The 22,037-nt window shown below is 44.9% G+C and overlaps 1 long non-coding RNA gene across 7 annotated transcripts in view; it reads left to right on the top strand.

Moving 5' to 3' along the window:
- The window catches only part of LOC309658243, a 162,381-nt gene that overhangs the window by 79,554 nt on the left and 60,790 nt on the right, over nucleotides 1-22,037 (top strand). The window contains exon 3 of one of the 7 annotated variants that reach the window (XR_014262126.1): nucleotides 9,060-9,120. The exons of the other annotated variants lie outside the window; for them this stretch is intronic. This is a non-coding gene — a long non-coding RNA (uncharacterized lncRNA). The remainder of the gene's footprint in view (nucleotides 1-9,059; nucleotides 9,121-22,037) is intronic. 7 annotated transcript variants of the gene reach the window in all.

The following is a 22,037-nucleotide window of genomic DNA, read 5'->3' as shown; positions in this document are numbered from 1 at the left end:
TGGGGAGTTCTGTTATATCAATGGAACCGATACAGCCATAACTCTACCTTTCTAGCCTAGATGGGTGGTAGCCTGAAAAGTAAAATTCTGGAGATCTGAGGTCAGAGTAGAAACGTGGAGGCCTCGGGGGTAGTGACACATTCTCCTGACTGGCTCAGGCTGCTGCTGTCCACAGCCCCGCTGTACTCCTCCTTTTTTGGCCAAAGCAGTGAAAGAGATGGACATAGGATGGTGGGGAGGGGAAGCTATGACTGGTCCTAGTGAGGCTGGGTTGCCAAATGTCTTATTCTGAAAAGGGAATAGGTTTCACATGGACAAGATGGAAGGACTGCTTGTTCCCTCTGGAAAGTTCTATTAAAATGGCCAACCCAGACACACTTTAATATTAATGGGAAATTCCTCCCATTGTTTATGGAATCATTTTAGAGTTGATTTTAAAAAGAGAGGAGGGAGAGAGGGAGAGAGAGAGAGAGAGAGAGAGAGAGAAGAAAAAAAGCCGTTTGCTAGCTAAACGAAGCCCAGACAATTATTTATAGATGCATCTGAGTGGCTTGTTTTAACACAGAGTGACTGTCTGAAAAGACTCCACTTTGACACCGGTAAGCACCCCTGGCACTAAGAATAAATTTATGAATGTCTTTTATGAGAGTCAACAAACTAGACAAATAACCCCACAGACCGTCCTTCACGTCGAGAACCAGAACAAAGACAGTCGTATTTGTCGCTCCCTTGGGACCGGAACGGTGCCAAGCTGCGCAGCCGTCCCTGGGGCCGGATGTTCCCCTCCAGCTAATGTGATTTCTTTGGGCACTGCCACCGTGGCAGGCAGATGCCTGGTTTATTTCCATTCCTCCTCTTCTCTGATTTGCTTGGGTAGCTAAATATCTCTTTCCCAGGAGAACATCTGCTCTTTTAAAAATGGAAAAAAGCAGGAAGACCTCCAAGCCGTTAGACTGGAACTCACCCTCTGGTGAGACAGACCAGAACCTCATACAATATGGCTCCTGGGGTCCGTGCCACATCTCAAGAGAGGGTTCGTGCTACCCAAGCCCCATCAAGACTCCTGGAATTCTGTCCTGTTCAACAGACTTCAAGACAGTTCAAATTCCATGCTAGGACGCCTTAAGCTTCTTCAGGGCTTTGACCAAGTTGAGGTCATTTTTCTTGCTGTCTCATTTATAGATGACTTCGTACTATCAGTCACACCAGGGTTTGGTTGGAAATGAATCCACCACAGTTCAGAGGTGCAAAAAAATATGGTGGAAAACCTCACAACTAGTCAGTCAGAGGTGCTTAAAAACTGACATGCTTCTGAATGAAAACAGTCTCTTTGGGGAAAATAGTCTTTCAGAGCTCCCTCCCTTTCCCCGGGGACCTCTGGGTGCCAGGGATGCTTCCCTAGCATCGTGGCACTGGGAGGTACTTCTCGCTGCGGCCACGCCGTGGGCCATGCTGTGGCTGGTCTGGCCTGGTCCCTGGCATCCCATAGTGTGCGTAAGGGTGGTTTTGCTCACCCGTCTCTGTCTGTGTGTGGGTCACAGCAGCACCCACTACTGAAGTCTCTGATCTCTCCACTTCCTTTGGTGGTGAGGGTCCTGTGTTTGAATGCAGGCTCGTCCCACCCCCACGGGTCTCTGTGGGCCCACGGATACTCACCCTCCTAGGAGCACCTGACCACGCCAGGTGGCATTTCCCACTTGCTTGGCCACTCACTGTTGCTGTGGGGACATTCTTTGAGATGGTTTCTGTATTAGTTTACTCAGGCCACCATAACAAAATACCACAGATGGGGCGGCTTAAACAGCAGACATTTATGTTCTCACAGTTCTGGAGGCTGGAAGTCCAAGACCACGGTGTTGGTTGGCAGGGTTGGTTTCTCCTTGAGTTGCAGATGGAGACCTTCTTGCTCATGGCTGTCCCTTCCATTAACCCGTACCCTGGTGACTCTTCGTCTTCTTATAAGGACACTAGTCAGACTGGATTAGAGTCTCACTCTAATGGCCTCTCTTTAAACTCAGTCACCTCTTTAAATATCTTATCTCCAGATATGGTTATATTTTGAGGTACTGGGGGCTGGGACTTGAACATATAAATTTGGGGGAACACATTACATACAGTCTATAACAGTTCCCTTCCCCTTGATGTACCTTGATGGATGTACCTTTCTCTTTTTTTTTTTGCTGGATGGCCAAGGTGGGATTGCTGGGTCCTTCAGAGATCAGGCCAGGCCAAGGGTGTCACCATCCCACTTGGTCTGTATCTCCCTGTATCCTCAGCACCATCCTTCAGACCTGAGGAGAGGAAGCCCGGAGAACTCCCCTCCTGTTAAATCCTGTCTTTTCTCTCGATGTAGCTAATATGTCCAGACCACCACGTGGTGTTCTTTGCAAGGGAAGCAGTTTGGAATTTAGAAATAACCTTTTCTCAACAAAGCCTGACTTTCAAAACTACTTTCTTGCGCTTACAAATCTTGTTTGAAATTCGAAGCGCAACGATTGCCTGGCCCTCTGAAGCAATGCTTCAGAGCATTGGGGGTGGGGTGGGTGGGGTATGGGGGCTGCAGGGCAACTTGATTTACAGGGAATGAAAAATAAATTTAGATGATATTGTCAGAATTATGATTTCTGCTTCATAAGTCACGTGACTTTCAGTTCAGATCTTTTTAAAGTTCATTTTCTTTTCATTGTGAAAAACAGTACATGTTCATTTTAGGAAATTTGGTAAATAAGTTCAAAGGGAAAAAAACATGCTTAGGCTTAACATCCAAAGACAGCCACTGTTATCATTTCAGCCTATTTCCTTTCATCTCTTTTTCTATGGATAATTTTTAAGCTTTATTTTAAATTAAATTAAATTTAATTTGTATTTTAAAAAACTGGTGGGACTTCCCTGGTGGTCCAGTGGTTAAGACTCCGTGCTGCCAGTACAGGAGGCCCGGTTTCGATCCCTGGTCAGAGAACTAGAGCCCGCATGTCACAACTAAAAGAACCTGCGTGCTGCAACTAAGACCCAGTGCAGCCCAATAAATAAATAAATATTTTTTTAAAAACTGGTAATATTTTCAAATGGTTAAAAAATAAAAACAACATCCTACGGTGTACAGTGAGAAGTCTCACATCCACTCTGGTTTCTGTTCCCCCCACCCCCTATAAGTCATCAAAAACCCCTAGATTTTGGTGCTTCCAGAGTTTCTTTATTCAAATACAAATCGAATATACACTCTTATCTCTCTCCTTTCTTACACAGAAGGTATTAGCATTCTGTAGCCTTCTGAACCGGGACAACTCCCCACATTAGTATTTCTTTAATAGCTTCCTGCAGTCCGGACGCCCAGCTCTCCCCATCCCTAGCTGTGACACTTTGGGCAAACCCCTTCACCTGTCTGGGTCACGCTTCACTAGTGACTCAGGTCTTTGAATTTATGGGAGCTAATTCGACTTGTCCCCTTTCCCCCATCCTGGTAACAAACCCTGCCACCTGCTCTCCCACTGCAGCCCTGGCCACAGGTGTGGACATATGACCCAGGCCTGGACAATCAAACGACAGTCATTGGTTCTGGGATGGTCATGTGACTCCAGCTGGCCAGGCCTCTCCTCCTGGCGCTGATGGGAATGTCGGCCTCCTGCCCCTTTCTGGGCTTGCCATGCTGGTGTGATGTGAACTTGGTCATTTCATGGTCATCTTACCCATCACATGGAGGGGACCCATCACTGGTAGGACAGATGTGGCAACATTCAGAGGGAAGCAGAGAAGAGAGATGGAGCGCCCCGATGATTCAGTAGAGTCTTGGATTTAATGCTGCCTCGAGATCCACCACACTTTTCGAGTTATGAGAGGTTCAGCTGCACTCCTGTCATAGCTGGGAGAGTCCTAACTTGTCCTGCGTTCAGTGAAGCCCCTTGGGGAAGGAGGGGAGCTCACTGAGAGGTGGGGGTTAAGGGCATAGGCTTTGGAATCACATCTTGCCTCTACCACAACTTAGTATGTGACCTTGGGCAAACCATGACACCTTGCCATGTCCATTTTTGAACCTGAAGCATGACATGATCGAATGAGTTGATATATGTCAGGTGCACAGCCCAGCACCTGGGCCACCACACTCTCACCAGTTCCCTCTTCACGCCACCCCATCCCATCTTCCCTCTCACCAGCCCAGTTTCTGTGGAACATGCATTTGAGTTGAAATAGTCAGCATCAAGATGGTGGGAAATGACCAGTGATTTTTCAATCAGCAGACATCTAAGGCTGCGCAAACAAACAAAACCGGTTTCAAATGAAAGGCACTAAAATAGAGCAAAACTTTAAGTTTGGATTGAGAATGAACAGCCCCCATGTGCAGGAGGCCATCTTTCTCCTTCAAGAGTTCTCTTAAGGGTCAATAAGGGTCTCTCATCAAATGGTTTCCCCAATACCAAGTTTTTTTTTGTTTTTTGTCTTTTTAAAATCTCCCCGTAATAGTCTGCTAGAGCTGCCATAATAAAGTACCCCAGACTTTGGAAGCCTTAAACAAAGAAATTTATTTCCTCCTAATTCTGGAGCCTAGAATTCCAAGACCAAGGTGTTGGCAGGGTTGGTTTCTTCTGAGGCCTCTTTCCTTGGCTTGTAGATGGCTGCCTTCTCCCTGTGTCTTCACGTGGTCTTCCCTCTGTGTCTGTCTGTGTCCTTATTTCCTCTTCTTACAAGGATACCAGTCATATTGAATTAGGGCCCACCGGAATGACTTCATTTTACCTTAATTATCTCTTTTAAAGATTTTATCTCTAAATACCTTACATCCTGAGGTACTGGGGGTTTGGACTTCAATATATGAATTTTGGCCTCCGCAGTTCAGCCCATAATACTCGCTGAAAGGGGCTTTTCACCACTGCCCCAGACTTCCTAGACTTCTCTCCTGCTTGGCACTCCCTTTCCCTGTACCTGAACTCCAGACAGATGCCACAGAGCACGCGCTTTGGTAGAAGCGGCAAAGCGGCTTTCATCAGTCCTAGGACCCTGGAAAACGTGAACAGAACAAAGAGCCTCCCGAAATTGGTGGGTGTGGAGATGAAGGGGTGTGGCTGGTAGTATTTTGGGACTGTTTGTCCTTTGCACGTATTAAAGGCTGGCCTAGTTTAAAATGGAGTCTTTCCTATTTTTTTTTTTAATTGTAGTTTTGAAAGAGGGTGCAAGAGCCTGTCTTGGGGTAAAAAATAAGTCAGTGGACAGTTCTATAACTGGGTATAGACAATCTCAGAATGCTGGATAAAGGAACATAGCAAGATTCTTGGCCTTTTCTCTTCTAATATCTTCAGTATAGTTTTAGTTGATCTGTCATCTTTAGCTTGGAGTCATAGGAGAGACGTTATTTCGTTTAGTTTTGTCACCAGGAGAGCAAAGACAGTTGATTGTAATCATGACACACTGGGAATAAGTGATGAATAGCATCGCTTTTGTTTTGACTGCTGGGAGCTGAGCTTGCAGCCTGTAGTCAATGATTGTGTAGGGCTGGCACCTTGAGTCTCTGTGTGTGAACTTTCCCTGACACTATCCTACTGCCCAGCCTTTCTTTTCTGTATCTATGATTTCACTCTCTTTTTTATTACATTAAATATGTTTTTATAAGCTTTCTTCAAATCCATTAATCATTCAATCTGTCCATCCATCCAAATATAATTATTTGGGAGTATTTTCCTGTATCTCAATATGATGTTGGAAGTAATCAAGCTTTAACCTTAATTAGAGGCTGAACCTCGTTAATATTCTCTCCAACCATGTTTAGCTCATATCTTTCAAATTGAGATTAAAAATAAAAAGCAGAGATTTTTTCCAAAGGACGAATATGCTTTCTTTGGCTTTGAAACATACTCTTCTGTAGACATTTTGACCATACATATCTGCAAATATATGTACACACACAGATACACATATATATGCAAAGGTTAATATAAGACACACGTATTTAGAATTCTGTCATTTGGCATGATTAGGATTTGTGGGCTATTTAGTTTTGTCAAATGTTCTAGTTAATCACAAGTTACTTTTTATGTCATATAAAAGCTATCAATTAAAACAAGAATGTGGGACTTCCCTGGTGGCGCAGTGGTTAAGAATCAGCCTGCCAGTGCAGGGAACACAGGTTTGAGCCCTGGTCTGGGATGATCCCACATGCCGCAGAGCAACTCAGCCCGTGTGCCACAACTGCTGAGCCTGTGCACCTAGAGCCTGTGAGCCACAACTACTGAGCCCATGAGCCACAACTACTGAGCCCGTGTGCCACATCTACTGAAGCCCGTGCGCCTAGAGCCTGTGCTCCACAACAAGAGAAGCCACCGCAATGAGAAGCCCGCGCACCACAACGAAGAGCAGCCCCCGCTCACCGCAACCAGAAAAAGCCCGCGCGCAGCAACGAAGACCCAACGCAGCCAAAAATAAATAAATAAAAAAACCCCAAAAAACAAAAAACAAGAATGTGTACACCTAAAACTAACACAACATTATAAATCAACTGTACTTCAAAAAAAAAAAAAAAAAAAGAGCGGAATAAGGAAACAAATAAACAAGAATGCAATAAAACATCTTACTCTAAAGTTAGAACAGGCATAACTGAATCTTTCTTTTTAATTCAAGAGGTACTTTAGTCTTGGGCTGATGAATGCAGCTGTATCAGTGGACTAGAGATAAACTATTCAATTCTGGACCTTCTGTTAAGTTAGGGGAATACCTACCAGAAATTGCAAGCATGTGATTTGGGGGCTATGTTTATACTGATGGCACGATGTTTGACATTTTTTAAATGAGATGCCAACATTTAAAAAATTGAGAGAGTTCACATAATAATCTAGATTTTAGTCTTCTCTTGAGTGATCACTGGTCCTGGACTCCAGAGGCCCTGCTCGTGTCTGTCCTGCCTGGTTCCTGGTGGTGTTTGAGATTGCAACTCCTGAATATGCCTTCATAGTTTATTGCAAATTCTTAACAAGCAATGATCAAATTATTAGGATGATCTGTGTTTTGCATCTATTTGGTACTTTTTATTTTTCAAACGACTTTCAAACACAGTAGCTCCTTGCCACAGCCCTGTGGGATAGGCAGGGCATTCCTTGCACCCATTTCCCTGTTGGAGAAGTTAGGATTCCTGGACAGAAGACACTACCCTCCATATTTAAGAAGCCTTGCTACCCATGAATTTATAAAACCTCTTTTGAGATTATGTACATTTTTTCCTTTCAAATGAAAATGTATTTATGTTTTTTCCTGATTATATAAACAATACATTCTCAAAGGCAAAAAGCTTAATGAATACAGAAATATAAAAAAAGAAAGTAAAAATTACCTGAAATATTTTCACACAGAGATAACCCTGTTAATTTTGGTGAACTCACTTCAAAACCGCCTTAAGCATATGCACAGATGTTTGTAGTTACGTAAGTTTACCCTAAATGAGATAATATTAATGACATGGCTATGTAACCTACTTTTAATTTTAATCAGGAATACATCCCAGATAGCTTTCCATATCTGTACATTGAGATGTACATAATCGTTTTTAAAGTAACATAGCTTTTCATTTTGGGTGAAAATGAGATACACACTGAGATATCTTTACGGAGATATCTTTAACCATTTCTCCCTGGTTGGCCATTTAAGTTGCTTCCATTTTTTCCATTATAAACAAGGCTGTAATGAACATCCTTGTGTAAGTATCTTTGTCCATTTGTTCAGTGAACCCATAAGGGCAAGTTACTAGTTTGAAACTGTGTATCTGTGCCTACTTTAATCATCAGCTTTGGAGAGAATGTCCTTCAAATCTACATGAGCTCTTGGAGTTGAGGACCAAGTCTATATTGAAGGTGTTCTAGCTTCTCCAAGGACAAGCTGTATGACCAAGGGGATTGAGAATTCCAACAAACCTTTACTGACCATCTTTTATATATATTAAGCAATATATAAAGGCAAATGAAACACGATTTTAGATCTTGACACCTTCTTGATCTTGACACCTAATGTAGAAGTGCACACACACACACACACACAAACTATAATACAATATGGTAAGTGATGAACTTGTAGGCGAATGAGTCAGAAGGCAAAATGGATAATTACACACGGGAAAGTCTGAGGCGATAACATTCCTGCTAAATCTTGAAAGATGAATAGGATTGCAGCAAACAGAGATGAGGAAAGGCATTGGAGATGGAAAGATGGTATGAGACAGCCTGAGCTCAGAGGTTTGGGGAGTGGGTATCCTGGTATGGCTAGTAATTAGTAATGGGACCTGGAAAGCCTTCCTTGGGGAATGAGTTTGTAAAGCTCCCTTGGCCTCATCTTCCTCATTCATGAGGGAAATAATCTTGTCTATTCCATAGGGTTAGAGGATTGAAAAAGGTAATGGATGTAGGTGCTTAAGCGCTCAGTTGGTGCTGTCATCGTGATCAGTATTATCTGTTCCCTTCACAATTCCGCTGAACTCTCCGTTCAGCCTTTAGCTTTCTGAACAGAAGTCTGGTCATCTTCCTGGGCAACTGTCCTGTGCCCACCCTCTAGGTGAGCTCCCTGGACCATCTCCATCTCCTTTGCGATCCTCGTTGAGAATTCCAGCTTCAGATGTGGAGGCAGAGAGCAAGGAGGCTCACATTATTTGTTTCAATATCTTTACTCTGAAAAGTTTATTTCTGTGCTGAAGACTCTTGGACATCAAGCTGGACTTCTAATTTGGAGATGTGGAAAAGCCATATAATTTCAAATATTTTCTATGAAGTGCTGTAAATTTTTAGGGCCAGGAAATTGTGCTGTCTCAGGATGATGAAATGGAAAAACCCACCGGTGTGGAAGACTTTGTTTTGCCACAAGACACAGTTGTACGATTTTGGAGAAATCCTTCATCTCCCTGGGTCTTAGTTTCATGATGATACAGATGATGGTGATGATGATGTTGGTGACGATGGTGATGATGGTGATGGTGATGGTAGTGGAGGAGAATACTAACCACTGTGAAAGAGGCATGTGCCAGGCTCTTGACATATATTATTTAATACTCACAACAACCCTATAACGTTGGTACTATTATCCCCATTTTACAGATGAGCAAACTAAAGTCCAAAGACGATAACTCAACTTGCTGAAGACCATATAAATGTCAAAGTAAGTGTCAAAGTCAAGTTCAAATCCAGGGCTCTTTAGCTCAAAAATTCAGTGATCCTCACCCCTCCCTCCCTATGTTTCTTCTTCTGGGAAAATGAAGAGATTTGGTGAGATGACCTCAAAGGATGCTTTAAACTCTAAAATCCACAGTCTATGGAGACGTGCCCACCCCCATCCAAAGGTTGTTGATGTTATTGAATATAAGGTGGGATCTTTATTCCAAACAGGTTCTAGCCCGCCTGGCAGAGCAGGACAGGGCAGCATACATGAAGGATGGAAAGTTGGTGTCATGGGCATCTATATTTATTCTACCTCAGAGTAGGAAGGGTGGAAGGGATGGTTCATGTCCACGCTTTCTGATGCCAGGTGGGATTAAATTCATCATTTGATTTGGGAGGTTTTGTTGTTGGCTGGTTTCAGCCACACCTTCTGAGCTAGTCACCTTTTGTAGACAAGGGAGCTGGGGTGATTTTTGCAGGCAAAGCTACTCCACAGACACCAAGGGGGCCCTGCACAAGCTCAGGAAGGACGCCAGCCTGAAGTTGCCCAGATTGTTATTCAATTCATTGACCCACACTGGTAAAGAGAGGTCAGCAGCCTGAGCCCTCCCCAGCAGGAGGGAAGCTGTCCTCAGCCCAAGCAGAACTGGATTGACCAGTTTATTAGAGAGGGGTTGCTTTATGGGTGCGGGAATCTTTATTCCTGGCCTCTGGATTCACAGACCTGAGACTGAATCCAGCAACTGCCACACTGGCTAGCAAAGTACCTTGGATGCGGACGAGCCTCGTAAGTGAAAAAGGTATTTAAAACTCTTAGTGTCAATGGGCTAATTATACTTCCTCCATATCTTAAATTAATTAGATTTATTAATTGAATAAAGTGTAACAAATTTTTTGTGTGGTAGAATAGACATACATGATATTTTTCATTTAACCATTTGTAAGTACGCTATTCAGTGGCATTAAATACATTCACCATGCGGGCTAGCCATCACCACTGTCTGTGCCCAAACCTTTTCCATCATCCCCAACAACAACTCTGTCTGCCCATTAAACAATACTCCCCCTTCCTCCTTCCCCTGAAGCCCCTGGTAATCTCTGTTCTACACTGTCTCTGAATTTGCCTATTCTGGGGACTGCATGAAAGTAGAATCATGCAGTATTTGTCTTTTGGTGTTTGGCTTATTTCATTTAACATAACATTTTCAAAGTCCATCCGTGTTGTAGCATTGCAATATTGTGATTTATAAAAAATATATATTTGATTGTTCAGATGACCAAAATATATTTGTTGTATATATGGGGTCTTCAGCCACAGTTCTTGGCTCACAGCTCCCAAAACACTTGGAACTTCCTAAGTGTTGAGAGTGATCAAGGTGTCTTTTGTTATGTTAATGAAGTGACTTTTGGAAGGTACTGAAGAACCAGGGGCTGGTTGTCATTGAGCCAACCTTGTGTTTAGAAGGTAGAAACTTTCAGCCCCACCCCCTGACCTCCGGGGAGGGGAGAGGGGCTGGAGGTTGAATCAGTCACCTACGGCCAATGATTTAATCCATCGTGCCTATATAATGAAGCCTCCATAAAAATCCAAAAGGACGGGGTTCAGAGAGCTTCTGGGTTGATGAACATGTGATTTGAGGAGCTTGGTGCATTCCTGGAGGGTGTAGAAGCTCCGATCTTTTCCCCATACCTTGACCTCTGCATCTCTCCCATCAGGCTGTTCCTGAGTTAAATCCTTTTATAATAAACTGGTGATCTAGTATGTAAAATGTTTCTCTGAGTTATGTGAGCCCCTCTAACAAATTAATTGAATCCAAGGAGGAGGTCGTGGGAACCTCTAATTTATAGTCAGTTTACCAGAAGCACGGGTAACAACCTGGACTTGCAACTGGCATCTGAAGTTGGAGGTGGGGAGATGGTCCTCTGGGACTGAGCCCTTAACCTGTGGGATCTGATGCTCTCTCCGGGTAGACGAGTTAGAACTGAGTTGAATTGTAGGACAGCCAGCTGGTGTCTCAAGAATTGCTTGTTGGTGTAGGGAGCTCCCCACCCCACCATGTTGGAAATTAAGTCTCAGAACTAAAAGAAGCATAGATCAAAATGTCATTCCTTTTCGTGGCCGAATAGTATTCCACTGTATGTATATGCCACATTTTCCCCCAATGTTTTTGTTTTTACTGCGGTAAAATTTCTCATCTTAACCATTTTTAAGTGTACAGTTCGGTGGTATTAAGTACGTTTACATTGTTGTGCAGCCATCACCACCATCCATCTCCTTAACTCTTTTCACCTTATAAAACTAAAACTACCTATTAAACAATAATTCCTCATTTCCCCCTCCCTGCAGCCCCTGGCAATCTCCATTCTACTTTCTGCCTCTGTAAGTTTAACTGCTCTAGGTACCTCCTATAAGTGGAATCATATAGTATTTATCTTTTAGTGATTGACTTATTTCACTAGCATAATGTCTTCAAGGTTCATCCATGTAGTAGAAGCGTCAGAATTTCCTTCCTTTTTAAGGCTGCGTACTATTCCATTGTATGTATGTACTACATTTTGCTTATCTGTTAATCTGTTGATGGCCACTTGGATTGTTTTTAAACTGTTGTGACTAATGCTGCTATGAACATTGGTGTGCAAATATCTGTTGGTCCCTGCTTTCAATTCTTTTGGATATGTGCCTAGGTGTGGAATTGCCAGGTAGAGTGTACCAATCTTTTTTTTTTAAATTATTATTATTTTTGAATTTTATTTATTTATTTATTTATTTTTGTAGTACTCCATGTGTTTCTTTTCTTTTCTTTTTTTTAAAATTTTAATTCTTTTTTATACAGCAGGTTCTTATTAGTTACCTATTTTATACATATTAGTGTATATATGTCAATCCCAGTCTCCCAATTCATCCCACCACCACCACCACCCCTGCCACTTTCCACTCTTTGTATCCATACTTCGCTCTCTGCATCTGTGTCTCTTATTTCTGCCAGCAAACTGGTTCATCTGTACCATTTTTCTAGATTCCACATATATGCATTAATAAATGATATTTGTTTTACTCCTTCTGACTTACTTCACTCTATATGACAGTCTCTAGGTCCATCCACATCTCTACAAATGACCCAATTTCATTCCTTTTTATGGCTGAGTAATATTCCACTGTGTATATGTACTACATCCTCTTTATCCATTCGTCTGTCGATTGGCATTTAGGTTGCTTCCATGACCTGGCTATTGTAAATAGTGCTGCAGTGAACATTGGGGTGCATGTGGCTTTTTGAATTATGGTTTTCTCAGGGTATATGCCCAGTAGTGGAGTTGCTGGGTCATATGGTAATTCTATTTTTAGTTTTTTTAAGGAACCTCCATACTGTTCTCCATAGTGGCTGTATCAGTTTACATACCCATCAACAGTGCAAGAGGGTTCCCTTTTCTCCACACCCTCTCTAACATTTGTTGTTTGTAGATTTTCTGATGATGCCCATTCTGGCCAGTGTGAGGTGACACCTCATTGCAGTTTTGATTTGCATTTCTCTAATGATTAGTGATGTTGAGTATCCTTACATGTGTTTGTTGGCAATCTTCTTTGGAGAAATATCTATTTAGGTCTTCTGCCCATTTTTGGATTGGGTTGTTTGTTTTTTGATATTGAGCTGCAGTAGCTGCTTGTAAATTTTGGAGATTAATCCTTTGTCAGTTGCTTCATTTGCAAATATTTTCTCCCATTCTGAGGATTGTCTTTTCGTCTTGTTTATGGTTTCCTTGGCTGTGCAAAAGCTCTTAAGTTTCATTAGGTCCCACTTGTTTATTTTTGTTTTTACTTCCATTACTCTAGGAGGTGGTCAGAAAAGATCTTGCTGTGATTTATGTCAAAGAGTGTTCTTCCTATGTCTTCCTCTAAGAATTTTATAGTGTCCGGTCTTACATTTAGGTCTTTAATCCATTTTGAGTTTATTTTTGTGTATGGTGTTAAGGAGTGTTCTAATTTCATTCTTTTACATGTAGCTGTCCAGTTTTCCCAGCACCACTTACTGAAGAGTCTTATTGTCTTTTTTCCACTGTTTATCCTTGCCTCATTTGTCATAGATTAGTTGACCACAGGTGCGTGGGTTTATCTCTGGGCTTTCTAATCCTCTTCCATTGATCTATACTTCTGTTTTTGTGCCAGTATCATACTATCCAAGAGTGGAGTCTCTGTTTCCCCCAGTGCTGTCGAAATCCTGCAATCAAATCCCACTAGCCTTCAAAGTCTGATTCTCTGGGAATTCCTCCTCCTGTTGCCAGACCCCCAGGTTGGGAAGCCTGACGTGGGGCTCAGAACCTTCACTCCAGTGGGTGGGCTTCTGTGGTATAAGTGTTCTCCAGTTTGTGAATCACCCACCCAGCAATTATGGGATTTGATTTTATTGTGATTGTGCCCCTCCTACCATCTCTTTGTGGCTTCTCCTTTGTCTTTGGATGTGGGGTATCTTTTTTGGTGAGTTCCAGTGTCTTCCTGTTGATAATTCTTCAGCAGTTAGTTGTGATTCTGGTGCTCTCACAAGAGGGAGTGAGAGCACGTCCTTCTACTCTGCCATCTTGAACTAATCTGGGTGTACCAATTTTAAATGTACAACTTGATGACAGTTTACATATGTTTACTTGTAGAACCACTAAATGTTTACTTACCACTAAATGTAGAACCACATATATTTACTTGTAGAACCACCAAAATCAAGATTTAGAATATTTCCATTACTCCAGGAGGTTCTCTAGTGCCCTATTATGGGCACACCTGTCCCTCCCCTGACCATGATCCTTCCATGTTCTCAGCCTCAGGGTCCCTTCCTGTCCAGGCTTAGAGATTCATGGAGGGTTAACTAGGTGAATGGATTAAAGGGTCACACACACATATACACGGATACACATGCATGCACACACACGCACACACTCACAACTGGTCTCTCTGTAATCTTGTAGGTCAAAGAAATAACTTTCAATCCATCTTTTCATTTGGGCTTTTTTGGTTCCTTGTCTTCTGAGATGTTTTTAGAGGACACAGGGATTCTCAGCTCCTCTTTACCTTTTTGAGGATAGACTTGGAGGTCCAAGAAAGTCATCTTGCCGGGATGGATTTTGAATTCCTGGGTCTGAAACTATAAAGTCAGTAAGAAGTGAGCCACTGAAATGAAGGAGCCTCAACCGGTAAGAGACGAGAAGTCACAGGGCCCTCTCCTACAGGACATCGTCCATCTGCAGTGGTCGGTGGAGGAGATCTTTGGCTAACCTGGTGAACCATCAAGGCCCCTTGAAGGAGGCGTGAGTTGTAAAGAATACAAAAGGGTAAAGGAGGACCAGGAAAGCTTTGGGGGCTGAGGTGGCCCCGGGGCTGGCTGTGACCCTCCCTGTATCTCTTGAGGTTACTGTGTCCACAATGTCCTTGCTTCTTGCTAGGTGCCTGTGCTTTCCCTCACTGCTGTCTGGAGGCCTCACCCTCTGCTCTGTGTATCTCTCTGATACTTCTGTTTATTCACATATTTGGCCGCCATGGTTTGGGTTCACCATGAGCCCCTATAACTTAGCTCAGCTCCCACCAATTGCTGACCCAACATCTCAGGATGTCCCCGGTCAGAGTCCTATTGGAGGAGATGTGGTTTCTCTTCTCATGTCAAGCCGAGCCAGAGGGAGCTGCTCAGCCTGAAACAGGCTGTCTGTGGTTAGGACCCTTTCCCGGCTCCAGGGCAGTGCAGGGGCTTAGGGATAAGGCAGCCTTGGCAGGCATCCTGTTGACCATTCTCAGCCTCCTGCCTTCAGGGTATCATTCCCACTTCACAGCAGAGGACATGCCCAGCCCAACGCACAGCCTGTGTTGATGGCGAGGATGGATGTTGACGTTGGTGGTTGGAAGTGGGGTGGGGCGGGAGGGGGGAAAAGGGGAGTTAGGGGGACTTAGGACCAAGTAGAAGGCAGTATTTTTCTCATTATGATTATTTCTGTTCTCACCTATGTTCATGGAGTCCCTCCTGCCTCTGGAGTCCCATGGTTCTCCATGAATTCCCTGTGAACGGTGTTCACACTCCCAGTATGGTTATTACTTTCAGTATAGTTATTATTATTATTTTAATTGAGATATAATTGGCATATAAAATTGTGTAAGTTTGAGGTGTACAAGGTGTTGGTTTGATACATTTATATATTGCAATATGATTACCACTGTGATGTTACCTAACACAGACCTCTGTTGTGTCCCATAATTATCATTTCTTTGTGGTGAGAACAATTATGATCTAGTCTCTTAGCAACTTTGAAGTTTATAATACAGTATTGTTGACTATAATCACTGTGCTGTACACTAGATCTCCAGAACTAATTTATCTGCTGGTTGCAAGTTTGTACTTTCAAATAACATCTCCCTAGTTCCCTCACTCCCAACCGCTGGTAACCACCGTTGTACTCTCTGTTTTTACAAGTTTGAATTATTTAGGTTCCATATAAATGAAATCATAAAGTATTTGTCTTTTTCTGACTTTTCTCACTTGGCATAATGCCCTCAAGGTCCATCCATGTTATTGCAAATGGCTGAATAATATTGCATTGTGTATATGTATGCTACATCTTCTTTAACAATCCTTCTGTTGACAGACACTTAAATTATTTCCATATCTTGGTTATTGTGAAGAATGCTACAGTGAACATAGGTGTGCACCAGTATAATTATTATACATAACACTAACCTTCTTGAGGTCTATGAGAGTTCCAGTTCCTCCATATCCTCACCAACACTTGATATGGTCACTTTTTATAATTTTAGCCATTCTGATGGGTGTATAGCGAGCCCTTGAGGAAATTAAATGATTTAATGTGCTTACATTTGTTTCCCACATGTGTTTATTCTAGCACTTATCTTTTTTTTTACATTATTATTATTATTTGGTAACACAGGTGATCATGCATGAAATCAATAAGACATTGTGTAAGGAATCTTTCCATTGCATATGACAGAAAACTCCAATTGGATCAGTCATAAGAGGGAATTTGTTGATTCACTCAAATGATCTGACTGAGGGCCTTCAGGAGCAGCTGGATCCAGAAGTAATGTAACCTAGATCAAAATCTCCACTCTGCTTCTTCTGGCTTGGCTCCAATCTCATATGGATTCTCTCCTCATTGTCCCAAGATGGTTACCTATACCTGCCCCTGGCCCTGGGGCTGCATTACTCCTAATCATATCCAGCAGAGAAGAAAATATCTCTTTCTACAACTGTTGAACAAAATCTTGGGTTTTACTCTTATTGGACCAGTTTACACAACATGAAGCACTTTCGTGACCAGGACAGTAGGATTATATGAATTAACTTTGACCCAACCCAGGCCCCCAACCATAGAGTAGGAGGGTGGAATCAGTTTCCCCCAGGCACCTGGGAGAGGCATGGATATGGGAATAAAGGTCCAGGGCTGCTCCTGAGAAACAGAATGCATGCTGGGGCATCCGGAATAACCCATCTCCACTGAGTATGTTATATGGTCCAGAGCTGGAATGGACCCGAGTCCTTTTGTCCCCCTAGTTTGCACTGCCCAAGGACAAACCAGGTCTCAGCAGGCGCAATCCCTAAATTAGGGAAGCGCTTACCCTGTCCGTGTTGCTGAAATGTTCCTCACTTCCCTGCTCAGGGCCAGACTGGAAAGCCCAGCAGAGCCTGGCTTTGTCTTCCCCACTGCTACTATTTCTTTAAATTCAATCTCAGCTGCAATGCAGTTGTCCCAGGTTCCAGCTTAAGGCTTCTGGCTCTTGAGCGTGAGTTACACTTCAGTTATTTGAATGAGCTATGGTCTGTCCACGGCTGCTTGTTGGAGGATTCTGATCCGAGCTTCTGCACCCACACCCTCCCTGGCTCTTTCTTCAGCGGCTTTGCTGCCTGTCTTACTGTAACTCTCAGGGAACCTCCTTCTTCCTTCCCAGCTCTCTTCCCTGCTCTTTTTCTTCTTTTGTTTTCCTTCACTCCATCACTTTTTTGTTCTGCCTCCTTTTTTCTTCCCTTCGTTCTAGTTGCTGATGTTGGGGAGGGCTTGCATTTTTTCTCAGTTTTGTTTTAACATTTCACATTACTGATGGGTGTTCCTTTTATTTTATTTCCATCTTGAAAACCTGGTCGTTCGTGGCCAGCCAGATTGGGACCCTGGCACACTCAGACATTTCTTGTTCTTTTGTGTGTGGCCACTGGGTGTAAAAACAGTGTCTTGAGTCTCCAACTCCGTACTTGGAGGCAGGAAATCTGAATTTTAGCCCTGAGTCCCCCAACTAAGTGCTTAAGTTTCCTTCTTCCTGAAGAGGCCAGAGGCTCCCAGTTCTTCTGAGATATTTGTGCAATGCCATGGTATGCCCACAGCAATGTACCAGGCTGTTGGGAAAAGTAAACCAAGGTGAATCTAAACAAGCCGCTCCCTCTGCCCTCGAGGGCTTGGCGGTTGCAGACAAACATGGATTTGGACACCCCATGCTCTCCTGGCCCTCAGAACCCAGAGCTTCTTCCAGGTGCCAGGCCCCATGCCGTGCACTCCATATGCAATCTCGCTCATTCCTCCCTGAGAGTGGGCGTTGATATCTTGGTCCCATCTCCTAGATGAGGAATACTGAGGCACAGAGCCTCGGACTGACTTGTCCAAGGCAGTAGAGCCTGCCTTTGTATTCAGACTTCTTCGCTCTGCCGTGTGGTTCTTCTTTCTTCCACTGACCACAGATTCCTAACTTCTGCTGTATAGCTTCTACAGAACCCATCTCCTTTGTGTTTGTGGGAAAGGAGGTTGAGAAGGACAAGAAAAAAGTAGGGAAAATTAGAGGCTAAAAAAGCCCACCAACACCTGCTGCCTCTGAATGCATTTGCTGTCATGGTCCAAGTTCCTGGGGGGGAAAGGGTTGCTGAATATTCCTAGTGTCAAGATTTAATTTTTCTAGTGTGGGCAGTGGGCCAGAGAGTGTCTTCCCTATAATGCACCTGCATGCTCATTGAGGAAATAGTTATCGATTTATATTTACTCTGTGCAAGTCACACAGGGCTGAGAGCAAAACCAAGATTTGGGTCAATGATTTCTTCTCTGGAGACACCTCCAGTCTAGAGTACATCAGTGGCGATTCTGCAAGAAAGAATGTGATCTTTATCCTAAGAGAAATAATAATGATAGTGGTATCATCAAACTCTAGCAGTGTCCTTCAAGTCTGGCTCTGTCCTTAGCATTTTGCATGTATTAACTCATTGTTACAGCGCCCGCAGCAGGTGGGTTTTATTACCATCCGTGCTTGATAGGTGAGGAAGCTGAATCAAGAGAGGTAGTGACTCTGTCCTGGGCACACAGATAATGAGTTGGAAGTAGGGATTTGAACCCTGGCAGGATGGCTCCAAAGCACAGCTGCACTCTGTCTCCTCCAGTGCCCCAAGCACTCAGAAAACCCACTCCACTCCCATCTGGGGGTTCTGGGGAGGATTTTTGCAGGAGAGAACTTTGAGCTGGCCTTGCAGGGGAGGAAGGGGGCTGTCCCCCTGTGGACATGTGGGGGGCAGTCCCTTGGGCTGCAGGGCTGGCCTGGATCAACAGCAAGCCCTCCACCCCCAGGGGCGGGAACCAAAGCCTGACATATTGCTTCTCCAAATAACTGCATCACCTCGCATGACTGCACTGGCGTTAACGGTCATACATCGCCCGTGTCTTGAAAACATCAGAGGTGGTGCATGTACATGGAATCCCAGAAGTGGATTCTGGGATGCACCTAAAGGCTTTTCCTTCAGCCCTTCTCCATCTCCTGCTCTTCAACTCCTCAGAGTGCCCTTATGTTCTAGTGGGTAGGACTGGAGCCGTATGAGGAATGGATAGGTTTTTATTCTGTCCTTTGATGTGGTGCCCTCTTGGGTGCTTAGGTTTATCTTCTGCAGGCTAAAATGTCTCAGATCACTCTGCTCACTTCCTGAGACCATGGAGATCTCCCTCCCTTCCTCCCTCCCTTCTGCGTGCCTGTCTGGAGGCGGCATCTCCTCTGGGCTCAGCCCTTTGTGGGCTGCTGCCCTGTGGGTGTGTAACAAGGAGGGTAGAGTCTGGTGGGGAGAGGATTGTGCAGCTGGATGATCTCAAACTCATGTCATGTCCTCTGGAGGGGTGTAGAAAGTGCAAACCGACAGGGGGCCAGTACGGACTTCTGTTTGAGGGGTTACAGGAGGCTTCCAGGGGGGAGGTGAGGTGTGGCTGACTCCGAAAGGACAGACAGGCAGATAAGGTGGCGGGGATTATCCCAGGAGCTACACAGCTGACAGCAGGCTTTGAGGGGTGACAGGAGGTGACACTAAACGGAGGGGAGGATTAGACTCATCTCCGGATCCTCAGTGAGGGTCACACCTCAGTCCTCTCGGCTTCCAGGTGAGAAAGGGCAATGCAGCTTCTGACGATCGCTTGGGATTCTTGGGCCCTGGCTTCCCTCTCTGCTCTCTCCTCGCTGGCCTGCAACGGTTGCAGAACCCATAGCAGAAGCCGAGCCGTGGAGGCAATAAGTGGAATTTCTTCACGTGACGGAGAGACTTTGGAAGAAGGCACCAAAGGGAACACATGCATATTTTCTCTTATTTTTGGTCAGATGGATAACAGAGGAACACTTCCCTGCTGCACCACTTGTGGACACATCCTGTTCCCCATATCCGCTGGGCAGAGCCAGTTCCCCTGAGACAGTCTCTCGATAAACTTCATGAGCAAATCGCTCTGAATTCTTACTGTTTCCCATCAAGATTGCACTCAGCCCTGATACGAGCCAGGTTCTTTCCCCATCTTCAGCTGCATAGTTCAGCGCTGTCTGGGCTGACAAGACACTCTGGTTTCCCCAGGATGGAGGGGTTTCTTGGGAAACAGGACCTCCAGTTTCAAAACGGGGAAAGTTCCAGCCAGACTGGGACAAGTTGGTTACCCTAATTCTGCAAATTCTGGCCCCACAAAACCCCTTGTTCTTGTACGGCTGGGTTGATGGAGGAGTCCACTGAGAAGCATCCAGAATATTTCTGGGGGTCACTTGGCACCTCACCTCCACGGGGGCTGCAGGAGCCATTATGCGGTCACTGCAGATTTTGCAAAGCCGGCCAGACGCTAGGTCCTTCCTGCGCTCGGCTCTGATTGGTCCTGACGGTATCATCCATAAGCCTGTGGCCCGAGCACTGTTGCCAAGGAGATGGGGTATCGTCATCAGCCGGGCTGGCTGACCCTTCCGAGTGGCGCCAGCGGAGAGAGAGGAGGGGCAGGCTGCTGTGATGGGCCACCCCACCAGAACAGGCAAGGGAGGTGCCCCAAAGGAACTAGGGTGCTGGGAAGACAAAGGCGATAATGGCCCTACAGCAGTCGCAGCGGAAAAGAGCATGGGCTTTGGAGCTTCCACGCCTTTGTTTGAATCTCAGGAGTGTGAGACTCAGAAAGTTGCTTCTTTGTGCTCCAGAATCCTCATTTATAAATGGGAATAGTATTTCTCACCTTGCAAGGCTTGCTGGCTTATTAAGGGCATGTAATAGACAGTGTCTGTAGTTATTATTGGCATTATGAAATCTGACCTCCGGCCCCCTGCCCTAGCTCCGTCCCTCCGCCACACCAATGCCGTGGGCATTTTGCCACCCAGTGGTCGCTCTGCCACCCAGTGGGGCTCACTCTGGGCTTCTTCTGATATACAGTTCCACTCTGTGCTCTGAGGAGTCCGGGGCTCCTCACGGGCAACTCAGGGGCTTCTGGGGAGGATGCAGGGTGCATGGGGGGCTTTGGAGGGCTTGGCTGTGCAGTAGGACATCCCAGGCCCAGCATCTGTACTTCATTTAGAGCAGTTCAGCTCTGGGGAACCATTTCATGTTTGGTTTTTCAGAATGGCTTCGTTTTGAGAAAGGATTTAAAAATACGTCGTCGTACTGGACTTTACAGGGTTACTATACACATTAGGGAAGCAAAAGTCCCAGGTTGTGGCAGCCTTGGCTGGCTTTCAGGGTTTTGCTGACCCCGCTCTCTCCTGGCCTTGGTCACAGAATCCCCAGTGACCCACAACGGGGTTCTTCTGGGGAGATGATATCCTCCTCTCCCTGCCCTGGGGACTCTATGTTTTAAGTCAGTTCTATAGTTTCTGCAGAACTGAAAGCCATCACTCGAAGTCACACCTGGCCTCTTATTATTTGGTTGGTCTAAGCAGGTTGTTCTGTTCATCCTCTCATTACTTGCAAACAAAGAGGGGATGAAGAAGTCAGTGACCGCCTGAATTCCACAGGCAGGAGAGCCCAGGAGTAGGCATTGCCGGGGCAACAGTGATTGGCACGGGAGACAGGGGGATGAAAGATCACTGTCCCTCACACCTGACAAGGGTCCCTGCTCTTTTAAGGAGGTGTTGCTCTAGCATTCCTGTAGACAGAGAGGAAGCATCAGTTTCCTGGTTACAAATGTAACGCACATAGTAAGGTCCTCCTTCCTGTTCCGTGTGGATATCCCATACGCCCTACGGGGCAACAGGCCTGAGGGCCTCTCAGCCCTGGGGACCCCTCTGCCTTTGGCCATCTTCTCTGCCTCGCCATCCATGTGGGAGGCCGGTGTCTTACCAGCAGTCAGGTACAGAAGGTACCCAGTTCCCAGGTGTGGTACCTCCCCCAGACTAAGATGTCACGGCAGTTTCCTCCTTTCTTAAGTATTTCTGCGAACTTTCTCAGAAGCACAGGTCAAGGCCTGGGTTCTGTAAAGAGGACTTTAGCTGATTTATTCCCTGTATGCACAGGTTGGGGGGCAGATTTTTGGAGAAGTCCCACAGATATGTCTCTCATTCTCCCGACACCCCTCTCTTCCATCCTCCCCTATGTACCCTTCTTGCTCTGTCTTTGTGCCTCTCCTGTCTGTCACCACCTCCTCCTTGGGACCCTCCACATAGAGAAAGGTCGACTCTTGCATGAGCCT

Source organism: Balaenoptera physalus (assembly GCF_965194825.1).
Source record: "Balaenoptera physalus genome assembly, chromosome: 3".
Taxonomy (NCBI): Eukaryota; Metazoa; Chordata; class Mammalia; order Artiodactyla; family Balaenopteridae; genus Balaenoptera; species Balaenoptera physalus.
This window is presented reverse-complemented; position numbering and strand designations above follow the sequence as displayed.